This window comes from Nerophis ophidion, linkage group LG13 (assembly GCF_033978795.1).
Source record: "Nerophis ophidion isolate RoL-2023_Sa linkage group LG13, RoL_Noph_v1.0, whole genome shotgun sequence".
NCBI classification, from domain to species: domain Eukaryota; kingdom Metazoa; phylum Chordata; class Actinopteri; order Syngnathiformes; family Syngnathidae; genus Nerophis; species Nerophis ophidion.
Window position 1 is genome coordinate 26070045 of NC_084623.1, and position 22501 is coordinate 26092545.

Genomic DNA, 22501 nt, shown 5'->3' on the forward strand with positions numbered 1-22501 from the left:
GGAGACTGCCTAGGAATACCAGGTGCTGTAGGCTTTTAGCGATGCTCCCAGTATAGGGCGCACTTTCTCCCTTTTGTTTTTGTCACAAAGGCTATAGTTACTTGCCACACTTGTCAAAACGCTACATTATGCTCGTCCAAACAAAACGCTGGTCTCCACCCAAAACATGTTTAGTTTTGACTCGGTCTGAAATTTATAGCAAGATTTGCAGTGTCGCCAACAGTCACCCATGTGCCTCAAGGCACTTCAGTGCTAACAGTGGGCCAAGAGTCCAAAGAGTTACATAGATTGAGAAAAAGAGCAGTGATTATTGTATCACACACGTGTAGCTCATTGCAGAAAGGTCCTGTCAACCAGCTTGCCACATTAAAAAATTGAATTCTGAGGACTGCGTCTCGGCTTACGGCCATACTACCCGAAGATCGCCCGATCTCGTCTGATCTCGGAAGCTAAGCTGGGTCTGGCCTGGTTAGTACTTGGATGGGAGACTGCCTAGGAATACCAGGTGCTGTAGGCTTTTAGCGATGCTCCCAGTATAGGGCGCACTTTCTCCCTTTTGTTTTTGTCACAATGGCTATAGATACTTGCCACACTTGTCAAAACGCTACATTATGCTCGTCCAAACAAACCGCTGGTCTCCACCCAAAACATGTTTGTTTAGTTTTGACTCGGTCTGAAATTTATAGCAAGATTTGCAGTGTCGCCAACAGTGACCCATGTGCCTCAAGGCACTTCAGTGCTAACAGTGGGGCAAAAGTCCAAAGAGTTACATAGGCTGAGAAAAAGAGCAGTGATTATTGTATCACACACGTGTAGCTAATTGCAGAAAGGTCCTGTCAACCAGCTTGCCACATTTAAAAATTTAATTCTGAGGACTGCCTCTCGGCTTACGGCCATACTACCCGAAGATCGCCCGATCTCGTCTGATCTCGGAAGCTAAGCTGGGTCTGGCCTGGTTAGTACTTGGATGGGAGACTGCCTAGAAATACCAGGTGCTGTAAGCTTTTAGCGATGCTCCCAGTATAGGGCGCACTTTCTCCCTTTTGTTTTTGTCACAATGGCTATAGATACTTGCCACACTTGTCAAAACGCTACATTATGCTCGTCCAAACAAAACGCTGGTCTCCACCCAAAACATGTTTAGTTTTGACTCGGTCTGAAATTTATAGCAAGATTTGCAGTGTCGCCAACAGTGACCCATGTGCCTCAAGGCACTTCAGTGCTAACAGTGGGGCAAAAGTCCAAAGAGTTACATAGGCTGAGAAAAAGAGTAGTGATTATTGTATCACACACGTGTAGCTCATTGCAGAAAGGTCCTGTCAACCAGCTTCCCACATTTAAAAATTGAAGTCTGAGGACTGCGTCTCGGCTTACGGCCATACTACCCGAAGATCGCCCGATCTCGTCTGAGCTCGGAAGCTAAGCTGGGTCTTGCCTGGTTAGTACTTGGATGGGAGACTGCCTAGGAATACCAGGTGCTGTAGGCTTTTAGCGATGCTCCCAGTATAGGGCGCACTTTCTCCCTTTTGTTTTTGTCACAATGGCTATAGATACTTGCCACACTTGTCAAAACGCTACGTTTATGCTTGTCCAAACAAAACACTGGTCTCCACCCAAAACATGTTTAGTTTTGATTCGGTCTGAAATTTATAGCAAGATTTGCAGTGTCGCCAACAGTGACCCATGTGCCTCAAGGCACTTCAGTGCTAACAGTGGGGCAAAAGTCCAAAGAGTTACATAGGCTGAGAAAAAGAGCAGTGATTATTGTATCACACACGTGTAGCTCATTGCAGAAAGGTCCTGTCAACCAGCTTGCCACATTTAAAAATTGAATTCTGAGGACTGCCTCTCGGCTTACGGCCATACTACCCGAAGATCGCCCAATCTCGTCTGATCTCGGAAGCTAAGCTGGGTCTGGCCTGGTTAGTACTTGGATGGGAGACTGCCTAGGAATACCAGGTGCTGTAGGCTTTTAGCGATGCTCCCAGTATAGGGCGCACTTTCTCCCTTTTGTTTTTTTCACAATGGCTATAGATACTTGCCACACTTGTCAAAACGCTACATTATGCTCGTCCAAACAAACCGCTGGTCTCCACCCAAAACATGTTTGTTTAGTTTTGACTCGGTCTGAAATTTATAGCAAGATTTGCAGTGTCGCCAACAGTGACCCATGTGCCTCAAGGCACTTCAGTGCTAACAGTGGGGCAAAAGTCCAAAGAGTTACATAGGCTAAGAAAAAGAGCAGTGATTATTGTATCACACACGTGTAGCTCATTGCAGAAAGGTCCTGTCAACCAGCTTGCCACATTTAAAAATTGAATTCTGAGGACTCCCTCTCGGCTTACGGCCATACTACCCGAAGATCGCCTGATCTCGTCTGATCTCGGAAGCTAAGCTGGGTCTGGCCTGGTTAGTACTTGGATGGGAGACTGCCTAGGAATACCAGGTGCTGTAGGCTTTTAGCGATGCTCCCAGTATAGGGCGCACTTTCTCCCTTTTGTTTTTGTCACAAAGGCTATAGTTACTTGCCACACTTGTCAAAACGCTACATTATGCTCGTCCAAACAAAACGCTGGTCTCCACCCAAAACATGTTTAGTTTTGACTCGGTCTGAAATTTATAGCAAGATTTGCAGTGTCGCCAACAGTCACCCATGTGCCTCAAGGCACTTCAGTGCTAACAGTGGGCCAAGAGTCCAAAGAGTTACATAGATTGAGAAAAAGAGCAGTGATTATTGTATCACACACGTGTAGCTCATTGCAGAAAGGTCCTGTCAACCAGCTTGCCACATTAAAAAATTGAATTCTGAGGACTGCGTCTCGGCTTACGGCCATACTACCCGAAGATCGCCCGATCTCGTCTGATCTCGGAAGCTAAGCTGGGTCTGCCCTGGTTAGTACTTGGATGGGAGACTGCCTAGGAATACCAGGTGCTGTAGGCTTTTAGCGATGCTCCCAGTATAGGGCGCACTTTCTCCCTTTAGTTTTTGTCACAATGGCTATAGATACTTGCCACACTTGTCAAAACGCTACATTATGCTCGTCCAAACAAAACGCTGGTCTCCACCCAAAACATGTTTAGTTTTGACTCGGTCTGAAATTTATAGCAAGATTTGCAGTGTCGCCAACAGTGACCCATGTGCCTCAAGGCACTTCAGTGCTAACAGTGGGGCAAAAGTCCAAAGAGTTACATAGGCTGAGAAAAAGAGTAGTGATTATTGTATCACACACGTGTAGCTCATTGCAGAAAGGTCCTGTCAACCAGCTTCCCACATTTAAAAATTGAAGTCTGAGGACTGCGTCTCGGCTTACGGCCATACTACCCGAAGATCGCCCGATCTCGTCTGAGCTCGGAAGCTAAGCTGGGTCTTGCCTGGTTAGTACTTGGATGGGAGACTGCCTAGGAATACCAGGTGCTGTAGGCTTTTAGCGATGCTCCCAGTATAGGGCGCACTTTCTCCCTTTTGTTTTTGTCACAATGGCTATAGATACTTGCCACACTTGTCAAAACGCTACGTTTATGCTTGTCCAAACAAAACACTGGTCTCCACCCAAAAAATGTTTAGTTTTGATTCGGTCTGAAATTTATAGCAAGATTTGCAGTGTCGCCAACAGTGACCCATGTGCCTCAAGGCACTTCAGTGCTAACAGTGGGGCAAAAGTCCAAAGAGTTACATAGGCTGAGAAAAAGAGCAGTGATTATTGTATCACACACGTGTAGCTCATTGCAGAAAGGTCCTGTCAACCAGCTTGCCACATTTAAAAATTGAATTCAAGGATTGCCTCTCGGCTTACGGCCATACTACCCGAAGATCGCCCGATCTCGTCTGATCTCGGAAGCTAAGCTGGGTCTGGCCTGGTTAGTACTTGGATGGGAGACTGCCTAGGAATACCAGGTGCTGTAGGCTTTTAGCGATGCTCCCAGTATAGGGCGCACTTTCTCCCTTTTGTTTTTGTCACAATGGCTATAGATACTTGCCACACTTGTCAAAACGCTACATTATGCTCGTCCAAACAAAACGCTGTTCTACACCCAAAACAAGTTTAGTTTTGACTCGGTCTGAAATTTATAGCAAGATTTGCAGTGTCGCCAACAGTGACCCATGTGCCTCAAGGCACTTCAGTGCTAACAGTGGGGCAAAAGTCCAAAGAGTTACATAGGCTGAGAAAAAGAGCAGTGATTATTGTATCACACACGTGTAGCTGATTGCAGAAAGGTCCTGTCAACCAGCTTGCCACATTTAAAAATTGAATTCTGAGGACTGAATCTCGGCTTACGGCCATACTACCCGAAGATCGCCTGATCTCGTCTGATCTCGGAAGCTGAGCTGGGTCTGGCCTGGTTAGTACTTGGATGGGAGACTGCCTAGGAATACCGGGTGCTGTAGGATTTTAGCGATGCTCCCAGTATAGGGCGCACTTTCTCCCTTTAGTTTTTGTCACAATGGCTATAGATACTTGCCACACTTGTCAAAACGCTACATTATGCTCGTCCAAACAAAACGCTGGTCTCCACCCAAAACAAGTTTAGTTTTGACTCGGTCTGAAATTTATAGCAAGATTTGCAGTGTCGCCAACAGTGACCCATGTGCCTCAAGGCACTTCAGTGCTAACAGTGGGGCAAAAGTCCAAAGAGTTACATAGGCTGAGAAAAAGAGCAGTGATTATTGTATCACACACGTGTAGCTCATTGCAGAAAGGTCCTGTCAACCAGCTTGCCACATTTAAAAATTGAATTCTGAGGACTGTCTCTCGGCTTACGGCCATACTACCCGAAGATCGCCCGATCTCGTCTGATCTCGGAAGCTAAGCTGGGTCTGTCCTGGTTAGTACTTGGTTGGGAGGCTGCCTAGGAATACCAGGTGCTGTAGGCTTTTAGCGATGCTACCAGTATAGGGCGCACTTTCTCCCTTTTGTTTTTTTCACAATGGCTATAGATACTTGCCACACTTGTCAAAACGCTACATTATGCTCGCCCAAACAAACCGCTGGTCTCCACCCAAAACATGTTTGTTTAGTTTTGACTTGGTCTGAAATTTATAGCAAGATTTGCAGTGTCGCCAACAGTGACCCATGTGCCTCAAGGCACTTCAGTGCTAACAGTGGGGCAAAAGTCCAAAGAGTTACATAGGCTGAGAAAAAGAGTAGTGATTATTGTATCACACACGTGTAGCTCATTGTAGAAAGGTCCTGTCAACCAGCTTGCCACATTTAAAAATTGAAGTCTGAGGACTGCGTCTCGGCTTACGGCCATACTACCCGAATATCGCCCGATCTCGTCTGAGCTCGGAAGCTCAGCTGGGTCTGGTCTGGTTAGTACTTGGATGGGAGACTGCCTAGGAATACCAGGTGCTGTAGGCTTTTAGCGATGCTCCCAGTATAGGGCGCACTTTCTCCCTTTTGTTTTTGTCACAATGGCTATAGATACTTGCCACACTTGTCAAAACGCTACGTTTATGCTTGTCCAAACAAAACACTGGTCTCCACCCAAAACATGTTTAGTTTTGACTCGGTCTGAAATTTATAGCAAGATTTGCAGTGTCGCCACCAGTGACCCATGTGCCTCAAGGCACTTCAGTGCTAACAGTGGGGCAAAAGTCCAAAGAGTTACATAGGCTGAGAAAAAGAGCAGTGATTATTGTATCACACACGTGTAGCTCATTGCAGAAAGGTCCTGTCAACCAGCTTGCCACATTTAAAAATTGAATTCTGAGGACTGCCTCTCGGCTTACGGCCATACTACCCGAAGATCGCCCGATCTCGTCTGATCTCGGAAGCTAAGCTGGGTCTGGCCTGGTTAGTACTTGGATGGGAGACTGCCTAGGAATACCAGGTGCTGTAGGCTTTTAGCGATGCTCCCAGTATAGGGCGCACTTTCTCCCTTTTGTTTTTTTCACAATGGCTATAGATACTTGCCACACTTGTCAAAACGCTACATTATGCTCGTCCAAACAAACCGCTGGTCTCCACCCAAAACATGTTTGTTTAGTTTTGACTCGGTCTGAAATTTATAGCAAGATTTGCAGTGTCGCCAACAGTGACCCATGTGCCTCAAGGCACTTCAGTGCTAACAGTGGGGCAAAAGTCCAAAGAGTTACATAGGCTGAGAAAAAGAGCAGTGATTATTGTATCACACACGTGTAGCTAATTGCAGAAAGGTCCTGTCAACCAGCTTGCCACATTTAAAAATTTAATTCTGAGGACTGCCTCTCGGCTTACCGCCATACTACCCGAAGATCGCCCGATCTCGTCTGATCTCGGAAGCTAAGCTGGGTCTGGCCTGGTTAGTACTTGGATGGGAGACTTCCTAGGAATACCAGGTGCTGTAAGCTTTTAGCGATGCTCCCAGTATAGGGCGCACTTTCTCCCTTTTGTTTTTGTCACAATGGCTATAGATACTTGCCACACTTGTCAAAACGCTACATTATGCTCGTCCAAACAAAACGCTGGTCTCCACCCAAAACATGTTTAGTTTTGACTCGGTCTGAAATTTATAGCAAGATTTGCAGTGTCGCCAACAGTGACCCATGTGCCTCAAGGCACTTCAGTGCTAACAGTGGGGCAAAAGTTCAAAGAGTTACATAGGCTGAGAAAAAGAGTAGTGATTATTGTATCACACACGTGTAGCTCATTGCAGAAAGGTCCTGTCAACCAGCTTCCCACATTTAAAAATTGAAGTCTGAGGACTGCGTCTCGGCTTACGGCCATACTACCCGAAGATCGCCCGATCTCGTCTGAGCTCGGAAGCTAAGCTGGGTCTTGCCTGGTTAGTACTTGGATGGGAGACTGCCTAGGAATACCAGGTGCTGTAGGCTTTTAGCGATGCTCCCAGTATAGGGCGCACTTTCTCCCTTTTGTTTTTGTCACAATGGCTATAGATACTTGCCACACTTGTCAAAACGCTACGTTTATGCTTATCCAAACAAAACACTGGTCTCCACCCAAAAAATGTTTAGTTTTGATTCGGTCTGAAATTTATAGCAAGATTTGCAGTGTCGCCAACAGTGACCCATGTGCCTCAAGGCACTTCAGTGCTAACAGTGGGGCAAAAGTCCAAAGAGTTACATAGGCTGAGAAAAAGAGCAGTGATTATTGTATCACACACGTGTAGCTCATTGCAGAAAGGTCCTGTCAACCAGCTTGCCACATTTAAAAATTGAATTCAAGGATTGCCTCTCGGCTTACGGCCATACTACCCGAAGATCGCCCGATCTCGTCTGATCTCGGAAGCTAAGCTGGGTCTGGCCTGGTTAGTACTTGAATGGGAGACTGCCTAGGAATACCAGGTGCTGTAGGCTTTTAGCGATGCTCCCAGTATAGGGCGCACTTTTTCCCTTTTGTTTTTGTCACAATGGCTATAGATACTTGCCACACTTGTCAAAACGCTACATTATGCTCGTCCAAACAAAACGCTGTTCTACACCCAAAACAAGTTTAGTTTTGACTCGGTCTGAAATTTATAGCAAGATTTGCAGTGTCGCCAACAGTGACCCATGTGCCTCAAGGCACTTCAGTGCTAACAGTGGGGCAAAAGTCCAAAGAGTTACATAGGCTGAGTAAAAGAGCAGTGATTATTGTATCACACACGTGTAGCTGATTGCAGAAAGGTCCTGTCAACCAGCTTGCCACATTTAAAAATTGAATTCTGAGGACTGCATCTCGGCTTACGGCCATACTACCCGAAGATCGCCTGATCTCGTCTGATCTCGGAAGCTAAGCTGGGTCTGGCCTGGTTAGTACTTGGATGGGAGACTGCCTAGGAATACCAGGTGCTGTAGGCTTTTAGCGATGCTCCCAGTATAGGGCGCACTTTCTCCCTTTAGTTTTTGTCACAATGGCTATAGATACTTGCCACACTTGTCAAAACGCTACATTATGCTCGTCCAAACAAAACGCTGGTCTCCACCCAAAACAAGTTTAGTTTTGACTCGGTCTGAAATTTATAGCAAGATTTGCAGTGCCGCCAACAGTGACCCATGTGCCTCAAGGCACTTCAGTGCTAACAGTGGGGCAAAAGTCCAAAGAGTTACATAGGCTGAGAAAAAGAGCAGTGATTATTGTATCACACACGTGTAGCTCATTGCAGAAAGGTCCTGTCAACCAGCTTGCCACATTTAAAAATTGAATTCAAGGATTGCCTCTCGGCTTACGGCCATACTACCCGAAGATCGCCCGATCTCGTCTGATCTCGGAAGCTAAGCTGGGTCTGGCCTGGTTAGTACTTGGATGGGAGACTGCCTAGGAATACCAGGTGCTGTAGGCTTTTAGCGATGCTCCCAGTATAGGGCGCACTTTCTCCCTTTTGTTTTTGTCACAATGGCTATAGATACTTGCCACACTTGTCAAAACGCTACATTATGCTCGTCCAAACAAAACGCTGTTCTACACCCAAAACAAGTTTAGTTTTGACTCGGTCTGAAATTTATAGCAAGATTTGCAGTGTCGCCAACAGTGACCCATGTGCCTCAAGGCACTTCAGTGCTAACAGTGGGGCAAAAGTCCAAAGAGTTATATAGGCTGAGAAAAAGAGCAGTGATTATTGTATCACACACGTGTAGCTGATTGCAGAAAGGTCCTGTCAACCAGCTTGCCACATTTAAAAATTGAATTCTGAGGACTGCATCTCGCCTTACGGCCATACTACCCGAAGATCGCCCGATCTCGTCTGATCTCGGAAGCTAAGCTGGGTCTGGCCTGGTTAGTACTTGGATGGGAGACTGCCTAGGAATACCAGGTACTGTAAGCTTTTAGCGATGCTCCCAGTATAGGGCGCACTTTCTCCCTTTTGTTTTTGTCACAATGGCTATAGATACTTGCCACACTTGTCAAAACGCTACATTATGCTCGTCCAAACAAAACGCTGGTCTCCACCCAAAACATGTTTAGTTTTGACTCGGTCTGAAATTTATAGCAAGATTTGCAGTGTCGCCAACAGTGACCCATGTGCCTCAAGGCACTTCAGTGCTAACAGTGGGGCAAAAGTCCAAAGAGTTACATAGGCTGAGAAAAAGAGTAGTGATTATTGTATCACACACGTGTAGCTCATTGCAGAAAGGTCCTGTCAACCAGCTTCCCACATTTAAAAATTGAAGTCTGAGGACTGCGTCTCGGCTTACGGCCATACTACCCGAAGATCGCCCGATCTCGTCTGAGCTCGGAAGCTATGCTGGGTCTGGCCTGGTTAGTACTTGGCTGGGAGACTGCCTAGGAATACCAGGTGCTGTAGGCTTTTAGCGATGCTCCCAGTATAGGGCGCACTTTCTCCCTTTTGTTTTTGTCACAATTGCTATAGATATTTGCCACACTTGTCAAAACGCTACGTTTATGCTCGTCCAAACAAACCGCTGGTCTCCACCCAAAACATGTTTGTTTAGTTTTGACTCGGTCTGAAATTTATAGCAAGATTTGCAGTGTCGCCAACAGTGACCCATGTGCCTCAAGGCACTTCAGTGCTAACAGTGGGCCAAGAGTCCAAAGAGTTACATAGGCTGAGAAAAAGAGCAGTGATTATTGTATCACACACGTGTAGCTAATTGCACAAAGGTCCTGTCAACCAGCTTGCCACATTTAAAAATTGAATTCTGAGGACTGCATCTCGCCTTACGGCCATACTACCCGAAGATCGCCCGATCTCGTCTGATCTCGGAAGCTAAGCTGGGTCTGGCCTGGTTAGTACTTGGATGGGAGACTGCCTAGGAATACCAGGTGCCGTAGGCTTTTAGCGATGCTCCCAGTGTAGGGCGCACTTTCTCCCTTTTGTTTTTGTCACAATGGCTATAGATACTTGCCACACTTGTCAAAACGCTACATTATGCTCGTCCAAACAAAACGCTGGTCTCCACCCAAAACAAGTTTAGTTTTGACTCGGTCTGAAATTTATAGCAAGATTTGCACTGTCGCCAACAGTGACCCATGTGCCTCAAGGCACTTCAGTGCTAACAGTGGGGCAAAAGTCCAAAGAGTTACATAGGCTGAGAAAAAGAGCAGTGATTATTGTATCACACACGTGTAGCTCATTGCAGAAAGGTCCTGTCAACCAGCTTGCCACATTTAAAAATTGAATTCTGAGGACTGCCTCTCGGCTTACGGCCATACTACCCGAAGATCGCCCGATCTCGTCTGATCTCGGAAGCTAAGCTGGGTCTGTCCTGGTTAGTTCTTGGTTGGGAGGCTGCCTAGGAATACCAGGTGCTGTAGGCTTTTAGCGATGCTCCCAGTGTAGGGCGCACTTTCTCCCTTTTGTTTTTGTCACAATGGCTATAGATACTTGCCACACTTGTCAAAACGCTACATTATGCTCGTCCAAACAAAACGCTGGTCTCCACCCAAAACAAGTTTAGTTTTGACTCGGTCTGAAATTTATAGCAAGATTTGCAGTGTCGCCAACAGTGACCCATGTGCCTCAAGGCACTTCAGTGCTAACAGTGGGGCAAAAGTCCAAAGAGTTATATAGGCTGAGAAAAAGAGCAGTGATTATTGTATCACACACGTGTAGCTGATTGCAGAAAGGTCCTGTCAACCAGCTTGCCACATTTAAAAATTGAATTCTGAGGACTGCATCTCGCCTTACGGCCATACTACCCGAAGATCGCCCGATCTCGTCTGATCTCGGAAGCTAAGCTGGGTCTGGCCTGGTTAGTACTTGGATGGGAGACTGCCTAGGAATACCAGGTACTGTAAGCTTTTAGCGATGCTCCCAGTATAGGGCGCACTTTCTCCCTTTTGTTTTTGTCACAATGGCTATAGATACTTGCCACACTTGTCAAAACGCTACATTATGCTCGTCCAAACAAAACGCTGGTCTCCACCCAAAACATGTTTAGTTTTGACTCGGTCTGAAATTTATAGCAAGATTTGCAGTGTCGCCAACAGTGACCCATGTGCCTCAAGGCACTTCAGTGCTAACAGTGGGGCAAAAGTCCAAAGAGTTACATAGGCTGAGAAAAAGAGTAGTGATTATTGTATCACACACGTGTAGCTCATTGCAGAAAGGTCCTGTCAACCAGCTTCCCACATTTAAAAATTGAAGTCTGAGGACTGCGTCTCGGCTTACGGCCATACTACCCGAAGATCGCCCGATCTCGTCTGAGCTCGGAAGCTATGCTGGGTCTGGCCTGGTTAGTACTTGGCTGGGAGACTGCCTAGGAATACCAGGTGCTGTAGGCTTTTAGCGATGCTCCCAGTATAGGGCGCACTTTCTCCCTTTTGTTTTTGTCACAATGGCTATAGATACTTGCCACACTTGTCAAAACGCTACGTTTATGCTCGTCCAAACAAACCGCTGGTCTCCACCCAAAACATGTTTGTTTAGTTTTGACTCGGTCTGAAATTTATAGCAAGATTTGCAGTGTCGCCAACAGTGACCCATGTGCCTCAAAGCACTTCAGTGCTAGCAGTGGGCCAAGAGTCCAAAGAGTTACATAGGCTGAGAAAAAGAGCAGTGATTATTGTATCACACACGTGTAGCTAATTGCACAAAGGTCCTGTCAACCAGCTTGCCACATTTAAAAATTGAATTCTGAGGACTGCATCTCGCCTTACGGCCATACTACCCGAAGATCGCCCGATCTCGTCTGATCTCGGAAGCTAAGCTGGGTCTGGCCTGGTTAGTACTTGGATGGGAGACTGCCTAGGAATACCAGGTGCCGTAGGCTTTTAGCGATGCTCCCAGTGTAGGGCGCACTTTCTCCCTTTTGTTTTTGTCACAATGGCTATAGATACTTGCCACACTTGTCAAAACGCTACATTATGCTCGTCCAAACAAAACGCTGGTCTCCACCCAAAACAAGTTTAGTTTTGACTCGGTCTGAAATTTATAGCAAGATTTGCAGTGTCGCCAACAGTGACCCATGTGCCTCAAGGCACTTCAGTGCTAACAGTGGGGCAAAAGTCCAAAGAGTTACATAGGCTGAGAAAAAGAGCAGTGATTATTGTATCACACACGTGTAGCTCATTGCAGAAAGGTCCTGTCAACCAGCTTGCCACATTTAAAAATTGAATTCTGAGGACTGCCTCTCGGCTTACGGCCATACTACCCGAAGATCGCCCGATCTCGTCTGATCTCGGAAGCTAAGCTGGGTCTGTCCTGGTTAGTTCTTGGTTGGGAGGCTGCCTAGGAATACCAGGTGCTGTAGGCTTTTAGCGATGCTCCCAGTGTAGGGCGCACTTTCTCCCTTTTGTTTTTGTCACAATGGCTATAGATACTTGCCACACTTGTCAAAACGCTACATTATGCTCGTCCAAACAAAACGCTGGTCTCCACCCAAAACAAGTTTAGTTTTGACTCGGTCTGAAATTTATAGCAAGATTTGCAGTGTCGCCAACAGTGACCCATGTGCCTCAAGGCACTTCAGTGCTAACAGTGGGGCAAAAGTCCAAAGAGTTACATAGGCTGAGAAAAAGAGCAGTGATTATTGTATCACACACGTGTAGCTCATTGCAGAAAGGTCCTGTCAACCAGCTTGCCACATTTAAAAATTGTATTCTGAGGACTGCCTCTCGGCTTACGGCCATACTACCCGAAGATCGCCCGATCTCGTCTGATCTCGGAAGCTAAGCTGGGTCTGGCCTGGTTAGTACTTGGTTGGGAGACTGCCTAGGAATACCAGGTGCTGTAGGCTTTTAGCGATGCTCCCAGTATAGGGCGCACTTTCTCCCTTTTGTTTTTGTCACAATGGCTATTGATACTTGCCACACTTGTCAAAACGCTACATTATGCTCGTCCAAACAAAATGCTGGTCTCCAACCAAAACAAGTTTAGTTTTGACTCGGTCTGAAATTTATAGCAAGATTTGCAGTGTCGCCAACAGTGACCCATGTGCCTCAAGGCACTTCAGTGCTAACAGTGGGGCAAAAGTCCAAAGAGTTACATAAGCTGAGAAAAAGAGCAGTGATTATTGTATCACACACGTGTAGCTCATTGCAGAAAGGTCCTGTCAACCAGCTTGCCACATTTAAAAATTTAATTCTGAGGACTGCCTCTCGGCTTACGGCCATACTACCCGAAGATCGCCCGATCTCGTCTGATCTCGGAAGCTAAGCTGGGTCTGTCCTGGTTAGTTCTTGGTTGGGAGGCTGCCTAGGAATACCAGGTGCTGTAGGCTTTTAGCGATGCTACCAGTATAGGGCGCACTTTCTCCCTTTTGTTTTTTTCACAATGGCTAGAGATACTTGCCACACTTGTCAAAACGCTACATTATGCTCGTCCAAACAAACCGCTGGTCTCCACCCAAAACATGTTTGTTTAGTTTTGACTCGGTCTGAAATTTATAGCAAGATTTGCAGTGTCGCCAACAGTGACCCATGTGCCTCAAAGCACTTCAGTGCTAACAGTGGGGCAAAAGTCCAAAGAGATACATAGGCTGAGAAAAAGAGCAGTGATTATTGTATCACACACGTGTAGCTCATTGCAGAAAGGTCCTGTCAACCAGCTTGCCACATTTAAAAATTGAATTCTGAGGACAGCCTCTCGGCTTACGGCCATACTACCCGAAGATCGCCCGATCTCGTCTGATCTCGGAAGCTAAGCTGGGTCTGCCCTGGTTAGGACTTGGTTGGGAGACTGCCTAGGAATACCAGGTGCTGTAGGCTTTTAGCGATGCTCCCAGTATAGGGCACACTTTCTCCCTTTTGTTTTTGTCACAATGGCTATAGATACTTGCCACACTTGTCAAAACGCTCCATTATGCTCGTCCAAACTAAACGCTGGTCTCCACCCAAAACATGTTTAGTTTTGACTCGGTCTGAAATTTATAGCAAGATTTGCAGTGTCGCCAACAGTGACCCATGTGCCTCAAGGCACTTCAGTGCTAACAGTGGGGCAAAAGTCCAAAGAGTTACATAGGCTGAGAAAAAGAGCAGTGATTATTGTATCACACACGTGTAGCTCTTTGCAGAAAGGTCCTGTCAACCAGCTTGCCACATTTAAAAATTTAATTCTGAGGACTGCCTCTCGGCTTACGGCCATACTACCCGAAGATCGCCCGATCTCGTCTGATCTCGGAAGCTAAGCTGGGTCTGGCCTGGTTAGTACTTGGTTGGGAGACTGCCTAGGAATACCAGGTGCTGTAGGCTTTTAGCGATGCTACCAGTATAGGGCGCACTTTCTCCCTTATGTTTTTGTCACAATGGCTATTGATACTTGCCACACTTGTCAAAACGCTACATTATGCTCGTCCAAACAAAACGCTGGTCTCCACCCAAAACAAGTATAGTTTTGACTCGGTCTGATATTTTTAGCAAGATTTGCAGTGTCGCCAACAGTGACCCATGTGCCTCAAGGCACTTCAGTGCTAACAGTGGGGCAAAAGTCCAAAGAGTTACATAGGCTGAGAAAAAGAGCAGTGATTATTGTATCACACACGTGTAGCTCATTGCAGAAAGGTCCTGTCAACCAGCTTGCCACATTTAAAAATTGAATTCTGAGGACTGCCTCTCGGCTTACGGCCATACTACCCGAAGATCGCCCCATCTCGTCTGATCTCGGAAGCTAAGCTGGGTCTGGCCTGGTTAGTACTTGGTTGGGAGACTGCCTAGGAATACCAGGTGCTGTAAGCTTTTAGCGATGCTACCAGTATAGGGCGCACTTTCTCCCTTTTGTTTTTCTCACAATGGCTATAGATACTTGCCAGACTTGTCAAAACGCTACATTATGCTCGTCCAAACAAAACGCTGGTCTCCACCCAAAACATGTTTAGTTTTGACTCGGTCTGAAATTTATAGCAAGATTTGCAGTGTCGCCAACAGTGACCCATGTGCCTCAAGGCACTTCAGTGCTAACAGTGGGGCAAAAGTCCAAAGAGTTACATAGGCTGAGAAAAAGAGCAGTGATTATTGTATCACACACGTGTAGCTCATTGCAGAAAGGTCCTGTCAACCAGCTTGCCACATTTAAAAGTTGAATTCTGAGGACTAACTCTCGGCTTACGGCCATACTACCCTGATGATCGCCCGATCTCGTCTGATCTCGGAAGCTAAGCTGGGTCTGGCCTGGTTAGTACTTGGTTGGGAGACTGCCTAGGAATACCAGGTGCTGTAGGCTTTTAGCGATGCTACCAGTATAGGGCGCACTTTCTCCCTTTTGTTTTTGTCACAATGGCTATAGATACTTGCCACACTTGTCAAAACGCTACATTATGCTCGTCCGAACAAAACGCTGGTCTCCACCCAAAACATGTTTGGTTTTGACTCAGTCTGAAATTAATAGCAAGATTTGCAGTGTCGCCAATAGTGACCCATGTGCCTCAAGGCACTTCAGTGCTAACAGTGGGGCAAAAGTCGTAAGAGTTACATAGGCTGAGAAAAAAAAGCAGTGATTATTGTATCACACACGTGTAGCTCATTGCAGAAAGGTCCTGTCAACCAGCTTGCCACATTTAAAAATTGAATTCTGAGGACTGCCTCTCGGCTTACGGCCATACTACCGGAAGATCGCCCGATCTCGTCTGATCTCGGAAGCTAAGCTGGGTCTGGCCTGGTTAGTACTTGGTTGGGAGACTGCCTAGGAATACCAGGTGCTGTAGGCTTTTAGCGATGCTACCAGTATAGGGCGCACTTTCTCCCTTTTGTTTTTTTCACAATGGCTATAGATATTTGCCACACTTGTCAAAACGCTACATTATGCTCGTCCAAACAAACCGCTGGTCTCCACCCAAAACATGTTTGTTTAGTTTTGACTCGGTCTGAAATTTATAGCAAGATTTGCAGTGTTGCCAACAGTGACCCATGTGCCTCAAGGCACTTCAGTGCTAACAGTGGGGCAAAAGTCCAAAGAGATACATAGGCTGAGAAAAAGAGCAGTGATTATTGTATCACACACGTGTAGCTCATTGCAGAAAGGTCCTGTCAACCAGCTTGCCACATTTAAAAGTTGAATTCTGAGGACTGCGTCTCGGCTTACGGCCATACTACCGGAAGATCGCCCGATCTCGTCTGATCTCGGAAGCTAAGCTGGGTCTGGCCTGGTTAGTACTTGGATGGGAGACTGCCTAGGAATACCCGGTGCTGTAGGCTTTTAGCGATGCTCCCCGTATAGGGCGCACTTTCTCCCTTTTGTTTTTCTCACAATGGCTATAGATACTTGCCAGACTTGTCAAAACGCTACATTATGCTCGTCCAAACAAAACGCTGGTCTCCACCCAAAACATGTTTAGTTTTGACTCGGTCTGAAATTTATAGCAAGATTTGCAGTGTCGCCAACAGTGACCCATGTGCCTCAAGGCACTTCAGTGCTAACAGTGGGGCAAAAGTCCAAAGAGTTACATAGGCTGAGAAAAAGAGCAGTGATTATTGTATCACACACGTGTAGCTCATTGCAGAAAGGTCCTGTCAACCAGCTTGCCACATTTAAAAGTTGAATTCTGAGGACTGCCTCTCGGCTTACGGCCATACTACCCGAAGATCGCCCGATCTCGTCTGATCTCGGAAGCTAAGCTGGGTCTGGCCTGGTTAGTACTTGGATGGGAGACTGCCTAGGAATACCAGGTGCTGTAGGCTTTTAGCGATGCTCCCAGTATAGGGCGCACTTTCTCCCTTTTGTTTTTCTCACAATGGCTATAGATACTTGCCACACTTGTCAAAACGCTACATTATGCTCGTCCAAACAAAACGCTGATCTCCACCCAAAACATGTTTAGTTTTGACTCGGTCTGAAATTTATAGCAAGATTTGCAGTGTCGCCAACAGTGACCCATGTGCCTCAAGGCACTTCAGTGCTAACAGTGGGGCAAAAGTCCAAAGAGTTACATAGGCTGAGAAAAAGAGCAGTGATTTTTGTATCACACACGTGTAGCTCATTGCAGAAAGGTCCTGTCAACCAGCTTGCCACATTTAAAAGTTGAATTCTGAGGACTGCCTCTCGGCTTACGGCCATACTACCCGAAGATCGCCCGATCTCGTCTGATCTCGGAAGCCAAGCTGGGTCTGGCCTGATTAGTACTTGGATGGGAGACTGCCTAGGAATACCAGGTACTGTAGGCTTTTAGCGATGTTCCCAGTATAGGGGGCACTTTCTCCCTTTTGTTTTTGTCACAATGGCTATAGATACTTGCCACACTTGTCAAAACGCTACATTATGCTCGTCCAAACACGACGCTGGTCTCCACCCAAAACATGTTTAGTTTTGACTCGGTCTGAAATTTATAGCAAGATTTGCAGTGTCGCCAATAGTGACCCATGTGCCTCAAGGCACTTCAGTGCTAACAGTGGGGCAAAAGTCGTAAGAGTTACATAGGCTGAGAAAAAAAAGCAGTGATTATTGTATCACACACGTGTAGCTCATTGCAGAAAGGTCCTGTCAACCAGCTTGCCACATTTAAAAATTGAATTCTGAGGACTGCCTCTCGGCTTACGGCCATACTACCCGAAGATCGCCCGATCTCGTCTGATCTCGGAAGCTAAGCTGGGTCTGGCCTGGTTAGTACTTGGTTGGGAGACTGCCTAGGAATACCAGGTGCTGTAGGCTTTTAGCGATGCTACCAGTATAGGGCGCACTTTCTCCCTTTTGTTTTTTTCACAATGGTTATAGATACTTGCCACACTTGTCAAAACGCTACATTATGCTCGTCCAAACAAACCGCTGGTCTCCACCCAAAACATGTTTGTTTAGTTTTGACTCGGTCTGAAATTTATAGCAAGATTTGCAGTGTCGCCAACAGTGACCCATGTGCCTCAAGGCACTTCAGTGCTAACAGTGGGGCAAAAGTCCAAAGAGTTACATAGGCTGAGAAAAAGAGCAGTGATTATTGTATCACACACGTGTACCTCATTGCAGAAAGGTCCTGTCAACCAGCTTGCCACATTTAAAAATTGAATTCTGAGGACTGCCTCTCGCCTTACGGCCATACTACCGGAAGATCGCCCGATCTCGTCTGATCTCGGAAGCTAAGCTGGGTCTGGCCTGGTTAGTACTTGGATGGGAGACTGCCTAGGAATACCTGGTGCTGTAGGCTTTTAGCGATGCTCCCCGTATAGGGCGCACTTTCTCCCTTTTGTTTTTGTCACAATGGCTATAGATACTTGCCACACTTGTCAAAACGCTACATTATGCTCGTCCAAACAAAACGCTGGTCTCCACCCAAAACATGTTTAGTTTTGACTCGGTCTGAAATTTATAGCAAGATTTGCAGTGTCGCCAAAAGTCACCCATGTGCCTCAAGGCACTTCAGTGCTAACAGTGGGCCAAGAGTCCAAAGAGTTACATAGGCTGAGAAAAAGAGCAGTGATTATTGTATCACACACGTGTAGCTCATTGCAGAAAGGTCCTGTCAACCAGCTTGCCACATTTAAAAATTGAATTCTGAGGACTGCGTCTCGGCTTACGGCCATACTACCTGAAGATCGCCCGATCTCGTCTGATCTCGGAAGCTAAGCTGGGTGTGGCCTGGTTAGTACTTGGTTGGGAGACTGCCTAGGAATACCAAGTGCCGTAGGCTTTTAGCGATGCTCCCAGTATAGGGCGCACTTTCTCCCTTTTGTTTTTCTCACAATGGCTATAGATACTTGCCACACTTGTCAAAACGCTACATTATGCTCGTCCAAACAAAACGCTGGTCTCCACCCAAAACATGTTTAGTTTTGACTCGGTCTGAAATTTATAGCAAGATTTGCAGTGTCGCCAACAGTGACCCATGTGCCTCAAGGCACTTCAGTGCTAACAGTGGGGCAAAAGTCCAAAGAGTTACATAGGCTGAGAAAAAGAGCAGTAATTATTGTATCACACAAGTGTAGCTCATTGCAGAAAGGTCCTGTCAACCAGCTTGCCACATTTAAAAATTGAATTCTGAGGATTGCCTCTCGGCTTACGGCCATACTACCCGAAGATTACCCGATCTCGTCTGATCTCGGAAGCTAAGCTGGGTCTGGCCTGGTTAGTACTTGGATGGGAGAGTGCCTAGGAACACCAGGTGCTGTAGGCTTTTAGCGATGCTCCCAGTATAGGGCGCACTTTCTCCCTTTTGTTTTTTTCACAATGGCTATAGATACTTGCCACACTTGTCAAAACGCTACATTATGCTCGTCCAAACAAAACGCTGTTCTACACCCAAAACAAGTTTAGTTTTGACTCGGTCTGAAATTTATAGCAAGATTTGCAGTGTCGCCAACAGTGACCCATGTGCCTCAAGGCACTTCAGTGCTAACATTGGGGCAAAAGTACAAAGAGTTACATAGATTGAGAAAAAGAGCAGTGATTATTGTATCACACACGTGTAGCTCATTGCAGAAAGGTCCTGTCAACCAGCTTGCCACATTTAAAAATTGAATTCTGAGGACTGCCTCTCGGCTTACGGCCATACTACCCGAAGATCGCCCGATCTCGTCTGATCTCGGAAGCTAAGTTGGGTCAGGCCTGGTTAGTACTTGGTTGGGAGACTGCCTAGGAATACCAGGTGCTGTAGGCTTTTAGCGATGCTACCAGTATAGGGCGCACTTTCTCCCTTTTGTTTTTTTCACAATGGCTAGAGATACTTGCCACACTTGTCAAAACGCTACATTATGCTCGTCCAAACAAACCGCTGGTCTCCACCCAAAACATGTTTGTTTAGTTTTGACTCTGTCTGAAATTTATAGCAAGATTTGCAGTGTCGCCAACAGTGACCCATGTGCCTCAAGGCACTTCAGTGCTAACAGTGGGGCAAAAGTCCAAAGAGTTACATAGGCTGAGAAAAAGAGCAGTGATTATTGTATCACACACGTGTAGCTCATTGCAGAAAGGTCCTGTCAACCAGCTTGCCACATTTAAAATTTGAATTCTGAGGATTGCCTCTCGGCTTACGGCCATACTACCGGAAGATCGCCCGATCTCGTCTGATCTCGGAAGCTAAGCTGGGTCAGGCCTGGTTAGTACTTGGTTGGGAGACTGCCTAGGAATACCAGGTGCTGTAGGCTTTTAGCGATGCTCCCAGTATAGGGCGCACTTTCTCCCTTTTGTTTTTGTCACAATGGCTATAGATACTTGCCACACTTGTCAAAACGCTACATTATGCTCGTCCAAACAAACCGCTGGTCTCCACCCAAAACATGTTTGTTTAGTTTTGACTCGGTCTGAAATTTATAGCAAGATTTGCAGTGTCGCCAACAGTGACCCATGTGCCTCAAGGCACTTCAGTGCTAACAGTGGGGCAAAAGTCCAAAGAGTTACATAGGCTGAGAAAAAGAGCAGTGATTATTGTATCACACACGTGTAGCTCATTGCAGAAAGGTCCTGTCAACCAGCTTGCCACATTTAAAAATTGAATTCTGAGGACTGCGTCTCGGCTTACGGCCATACTACCCGAAGATCGCCCGATCTCGTCTGAGCTCGGAAGCTAAGCTGGGTCTGGCCTGGTTAGTACTTGGATGGGAGACTGCCTAGGAATACCAGGTGCTGTAGGCTTTTAGCGATGCTCCCAGTATAGGGCGCACTTTCTCCCTTTTGTTTTTGTCACAATGGCTATAGATACTTGCCACATTGTCAAAACGCTACGTTTATGCTCGTCCAAACAAAACACTGGTCTCCACCCAAAACATGTTTAGTTTTGACTCGGTCTGAAATTTATAGCAAGATATGCAGTGTCGCCAAAAGTCACCCATGTGCCTCAAGGCACTTCAGTGCTAACAGTGGGCCAAGAGTCCAAAGAGTTACATAGGCTGAGAAAAAGAGCAGTGATTATTGTATCACACACGTGTAGCTCATTGCAGAAAGGTCCTGTCAACCAGCTTGCCACATTTAAAAATTGAATTCTGAAGACTGCGTCTCGGCTTACGGCCATACTACCTGAAGATCGCCCGATCTCGTCTGATCTCGGAAGCTAAGCTGGGTGTGGCCTGGTTAGTACTTGGTTGGGAGACTGCCTAGGAATACCAAGTGCCGTAGGCTTTTAGCGATGCTCCCAGTATAGGGCGCACTTTCTCCCTTTTGTTTTTCTCACAATGGCTATAGATACTTGCCACACTTGTCAAAACGCTACATTATGCTCGTCCAAACAAAACGCTGGTCTCCACCCAAAACATGTTTAGTTTTGACTCGGTCTGAAATTTATAGCAAGATTTGCAGTGTCGCCAACAGTGACCCATGTGCCTCAAGGCACTTCAGTGCTAACAGTGGGGCAAAAGTCCAAAGAGTTACATAGGCTGAGAAAAAGAGCAGTAATTATTGTATCACACAAGTGTAGCTCATTGCAGAAAGGTCCTGTCAACCAGCTTGCCACATTTAAAAATTGAATTCTGAGGATTGCCTCTCGGCTTACGGCCATACTACCCGAAGATTGCCCGATCTCGTCTGATCTCGGAAGCTAAGCTGGGTCTGGCCTGGTTAGTACTTGGATGGGAGACTGCCTAGGAATACCAGGTGCTGTAGGCTTTTAGCGATGCTCCCAGTATAGGGCGCACTTTCTCCCTTTTGTTTTTGTCACAATGGCTATAGATACTTGCCACACTTGTCAAAACGCTACATTATGCTCGTCCAAACAAAACGCTGGTCTCCACCCAAAACATGTTTAGTTTTGACTCGGTCTGAAATTTATAGCAAGATTTGCAGTGTCGCCAATAGTGACCCATGTGCCTCAAGGCACTTCAGTGCTAACAGTGGGGCAAAAGTCGTAAGAGTCACATAGGCTGAGAAAAAAAAGCAGTGATTATTGTATCACACACGTGTAGCTCATTGCAGAAAGGTCCTGTCAACCAGCTTGCCACATTTAAAAATTGAATTCTGAGGACTGCCTCTCGGCTTACGGCCATACTACCCGAAGATCGCCCGATCTCGTCTGATCTCGGAAGCTAAGCTGGGTCTGGCCTGGTTAGTACTGGGTTTGGAGACTGCCTAGGAATACCAGGTGCTGTAGGCTTTTAGCGATGCTCCCAGTATAGGGCGCACTTTCTCCCTTTTGTTTTTTTCACAATGGCTATAGATACTTGCCACACTTGTCAAAACGCTACATTATGCTCGCCCAAACAAACCGCTGGTCTCCACCCAAAACATGTTTGTTTAGTTTTGACTCGGTCTGAAATTTATAGCAAGATTTGCAGTGTCGCCAACAGTGACCCATGTGCCTCAAGGCACTTCAGTGCTAACAGTGGGGCAAAAGTCCAAAGAGTTACATAGGCTGAGAAAAAGAGCAGTGATTATTGTATCACACACGTGTAGCTCATTGCAGAAAGGTCCTGTCAACCAGCTTGCCACATTTAAAAATTGAATTCTGAGGACGGCATCTCGGCTTACGGCCATACTACCCGAAGATCGCCCGATCTCGTCTGATCTCGGAAGCTAAGCTGGGTCTGGCCTGGTTAGTACTTGGATGGGAGACTGCCTAGGAATACCAGGTGCTGTAGGCTTTTAGCGATGCTCCCAGTATAGGGCGCACTTTCTCCCTTTTGTTTTTGTCACAATGGCTATAGATACTTGCCACACTTGTCAAAACGCTACATGATGCTCGTCCAAACAAAACGCTGGTCTCCCCCCAAAACATGTTTAGTTTTGACTCGGTCTGAAATTTATAGCAAGATTTGCAGTGTCGCCAACAGTGACC

General features: G+C 46.4%; 1 non-coding gene and 46 pseudogenes across 1 annotated transcript; all 47 read left to right on the forward strand.

The window, feature by feature from the left end:
* LOC133565632 (5S ribosomal RNA) overlaps positions 1 to 34 on the forward strand; it is a 119-nt pseudogene extending 85 nt beyond the window's left edge.
* Positions 35 to 398: 364 nt separating this feature from the next.
* LOC133567546 (5S ribosomal RNA) lies at positions 399 to 517 on the forward strand (annotated as a pseudogene).
* A 368-nt stretch (positions 518 to 885) lies between these two features.
* LOC133565470 (5S ribosomal RNA) lies at positions 886 to 1004 on the forward strand (annotated as a pseudogene).
* Positions 1005 to 1368: 364 nt separating this feature from the next.
* Positions 1369 to 1487, forward strand: LOC133566754 (5S ribosomal RNA; annotated as a pseudogene).
* Positions 1488 to 1852: 365 nt separating this feature from the next.
* Positions 1853 to 1971, forward strand: LOC133566277 (5S ribosomal RNA; annotated as a pseudogene).
* A 368-nt stretch (positions 1972 to 2339) lies between these two features.
* LOC133565634 (5S ribosomal RNA) lies at positions 2340 to 2458 on the forward strand (annotated as a pseudogene).
* Positions 2459 to 2822: 364 nt separating this feature from the next.
* On the forward strand, positions 2823 to 2941 carry LOC133566137 (5S ribosomal RNA; annotated as a pseudogene).
* Positions 2942 to 3305: 364 nt separating this feature from the next.
* On the forward strand, positions 3306 to 3424 carry LOC133566755 (5S ribosomal RNA; annotated as a pseudogene).
* Positions 3425 to 3788: 364 nt separating this feature from the next.
* LOC133567547 (5S ribosomal RNA) lies at positions 3789 to 3907 on the forward strand (annotated as a pseudogene).
* A 364-nt stretch (positions 3908 to 4271) lies between these two features.
* Positions 4272 to 4390, forward strand: LOC133567257 (5S ribosomal RNA; annotated as a pseudogene).
* Positions 4391 to 4754: 364 nt separating this feature from the next.
* LOC133566900 (5S ribosomal RNA) lies at positions 4755 to 4873 on the forward strand (annotated as a pseudogene).
* A 368-nt stretch (positions 4874 to 5241) lies between these two features.
* LOC133567049 (5S ribosomal RNA) lies at positions 5242 to 5360 on the forward strand (annotated as a pseudogene).
* Positions 5361 to 5725: 365 nt separating this feature from the next.
* Positions 5726 to 5844, forward strand: LOC133567548 (5S ribosomal RNA; annotated as a pseudogene).
* A 368-nt stretch (positions 5845 to 6212) lies between these two features.
* Positions 6213 to 6331, forward strand: LOC133565665 (5S ribosomal RNA; annotated as a pseudogene).
* Positions 6332 to 6695: 364 nt separating this feature from the next.
* LOC133566756 (5S ribosomal RNA) lies at positions 6696 to 6814 on the forward strand (annotated as a pseudogene).
* A 364-nt stretch (positions 6815 to 7178) lies between these two features.
* LOC133565409 (5S ribosomal RNA) lies at positions 7179 to 7297 on the forward strand (annotated as a pseudogene).
* Positions 7298 to 7661: 364 nt separating this feature from the next.
* Positions 7662 to 7780, forward strand: LOC133565635 (5S ribosomal RNA; annotated as a pseudogene).
* Positions 7781 to 8143: 363 nt separating this feature from the next.
* LOC133567550 (5S ribosomal RNA) lies at positions 8144 to 8262 on the forward strand (annotated as a pseudogene).
* A 364-nt stretch (positions 8263 to 8626) lies between these two features.
* LOC133566201 (5S ribosomal RNA) lies at positions 8627 to 8745 on the forward strand (annotated as a pseudogene).
* Positions 8746 to 9109: 364 nt separating this feature from the next.
* LOC133566983 (5S ribosomal RNA) lies at positions 9110 to 9228 on the forward strand (annotated as a pseudogene).
* A 369-nt stretch (positions 9229 to 9597) lies between these two features.
* Positions 9598 to 9716, forward strand: LOC133565771 (5S ribosomal RNA; annotated as a pseudogene).
* Positions 9717 to 10080: 364 nt separating this feature from the next.
* Positions 10081 to 10199, forward strand: LOC133567271 (5S ribosomal RNA; annotated as a pseudogene).
* A 364-nt stretch (positions 10200 to 10563) lies between these two features.
* LOC133566202 (5S ribosomal RNA) lies at positions 10564 to 10682 on the forward strand (annotated as a pseudogene).
* A 364-nt stretch (positions 10683 to 11046) lies between these two features.
* LOC133566984 (5S ribosomal RNA) lies at positions 11047 to 11165 on the forward strand (annotated as a pseudogene).
* A 369-nt stretch (positions 11166 to 11534) lies between these two features.
* Positions 11535 to 11653, forward strand: LOC133565772 (5S ribosomal RNA; annotated as a pseudogene).
* A 364-nt stretch (positions 11654 to 12017) lies between these two features.
* On the forward strand, positions 12018 to 12136 carry LOC133567272 (5S ribosomal RNA; annotated as a pseudogene).
* A 364-nt stretch (positions 12137 to 12500) lies between these two features.
* Positions 12501 to 12619, forward strand: LOC133565237 (5S ribosomal RNA; annotated as a pseudogene).
* A 364-nt stretch (positions 12620 to 12983) lies between these two features.
* LOC133567275 (5S ribosomal RNA) lies at positions 12984 to 13102 on the forward strand (annotated as a pseudogene).
* Positions 13103 to 13470: 368 nt separating this feature from the next.
* Positions 13471 to 13589, forward strand: LOC133567313 (5S ribosomal RNA; annotated as a pseudogene).
* A 364-nt stretch (positions 13590 to 13953) lies between these two features.
* Positions 13954 to 14072, forward strand: LOC133565238 (5S ribosomal RNA; annotated as a pseudogene).
* Positions 14073 to 14436: 364 nt separating this feature from the next.
* Positions 14437 to 14555, forward strand: LOC133566739 (5S ribosomal RNA; annotated as a pseudogene).
* Positions 14556 to 14919: 364 nt separating this feature from the next.
* On the forward strand, positions 14920 to 15039 carry LOC133565769 (5S ribosomal RNA; annotated as a pseudogene).
* A 365-nt stretch (positions 15040 to 15404) lies between these two features.
* On the forward strand, positions 15405 to 15523 carry LOC133566385 (5S ribosomal RNA; annotated as a pseudogene).
* A 368-nt stretch (positions 15524 to 15891) lies between these two features.
* LOC133566273 (5S ribosomal RNA) lies at positions 15892 to 16010 on the forward strand (annotated as a pseudogene).
* A 364-nt stretch (positions 16011 to 16374) lies between these two features.
* Positions 16375 to 16493, forward strand: LOC133567552 (5S ribosomal RNA; annotated as a pseudogene).
* Positions 16494 to 16857: 364 nt separating this feature from the next.
* Positions 16858 to 16976, forward strand: LOC133566416 (5S ribosomal RNA; annotated as a pseudogene).
* A 365-nt stretch (positions 16977 to 17341) lies between these two features.
* LOC133565239 (5S ribosomal RNA) lies at positions 17342 to 17460 on the forward strand (annotated as a pseudogene).
* A 368-nt stretch (positions 17461 to 17828) lies between these two features.
* Positions 17829 to 17947, forward strand: LOC133566920 (5S ribosomal RNA; annotated as a pseudogene).
* A 364-nt stretch (positions 17948 to 18311) lies between these two features.
* On the forward strand, positions 18312 to 18430 carry LOC133566823 (5S ribosomal RNA; annotated as a pseudogene).
* A 364-nt stretch (positions 18431 to 18794) lies between these two features.
* On the forward strand, positions 18795 to 18913 carry LOC133566645 (5S ribosomal RNA; annotated as a pseudogene).
* Positions 18914 to 19277: 364 nt separating this feature from the next.
* On the forward strand, positions 19278 to 19396 carry LOC133565188 (5S ribosomal RNA). The gene has a single exon (XR_009809425.1). It is a non-coding gene; the product is annotated as a 5S ribosomal RNA (ribosomal RNA).
* A 368-nt stretch (positions 19397 to 19764) lies between these two features.
* On the forward strand, positions 19765 to 19883 carry LOC133565552 (5S ribosomal RNA; annotated as a pseudogene).
* A 368-nt stretch (positions 19884 to 20251) lies between these two features.
* Positions 20252 to 20370, forward strand: LOC133565352 (5S ribosomal RNA; annotated as a pseudogene).
* Positions 20371 to 20734: 364 nt separating this feature from the next.
* On the forward strand, positions 20735 to 20853 carry LOC133566824 (5S ribosomal RNA; annotated as a pseudogene).
* A 364-nt stretch (positions 20854 to 21217) lies between these two features.
* LOC133565443 (5S ribosomal RNA) lies at positions 21218 to 21336 on the forward strand (annotated as a pseudogene).
* A 365-nt stretch (positions 21337 to 21701) lies between these two features.
* LOC133565835 (5S ribosomal RNA) lies at positions 21702 to 21820 on the forward strand (annotated as a pseudogene).
* A 368-nt stretch (positions 21821 to 22188) lies between these two features.
* Positions 22189 to 22307, forward strand: LOC133567553 (5S ribosomal RNA; annotated as a pseudogene).
* Positions 22308 to 22501: the final 194 nt, after the last annotated feature.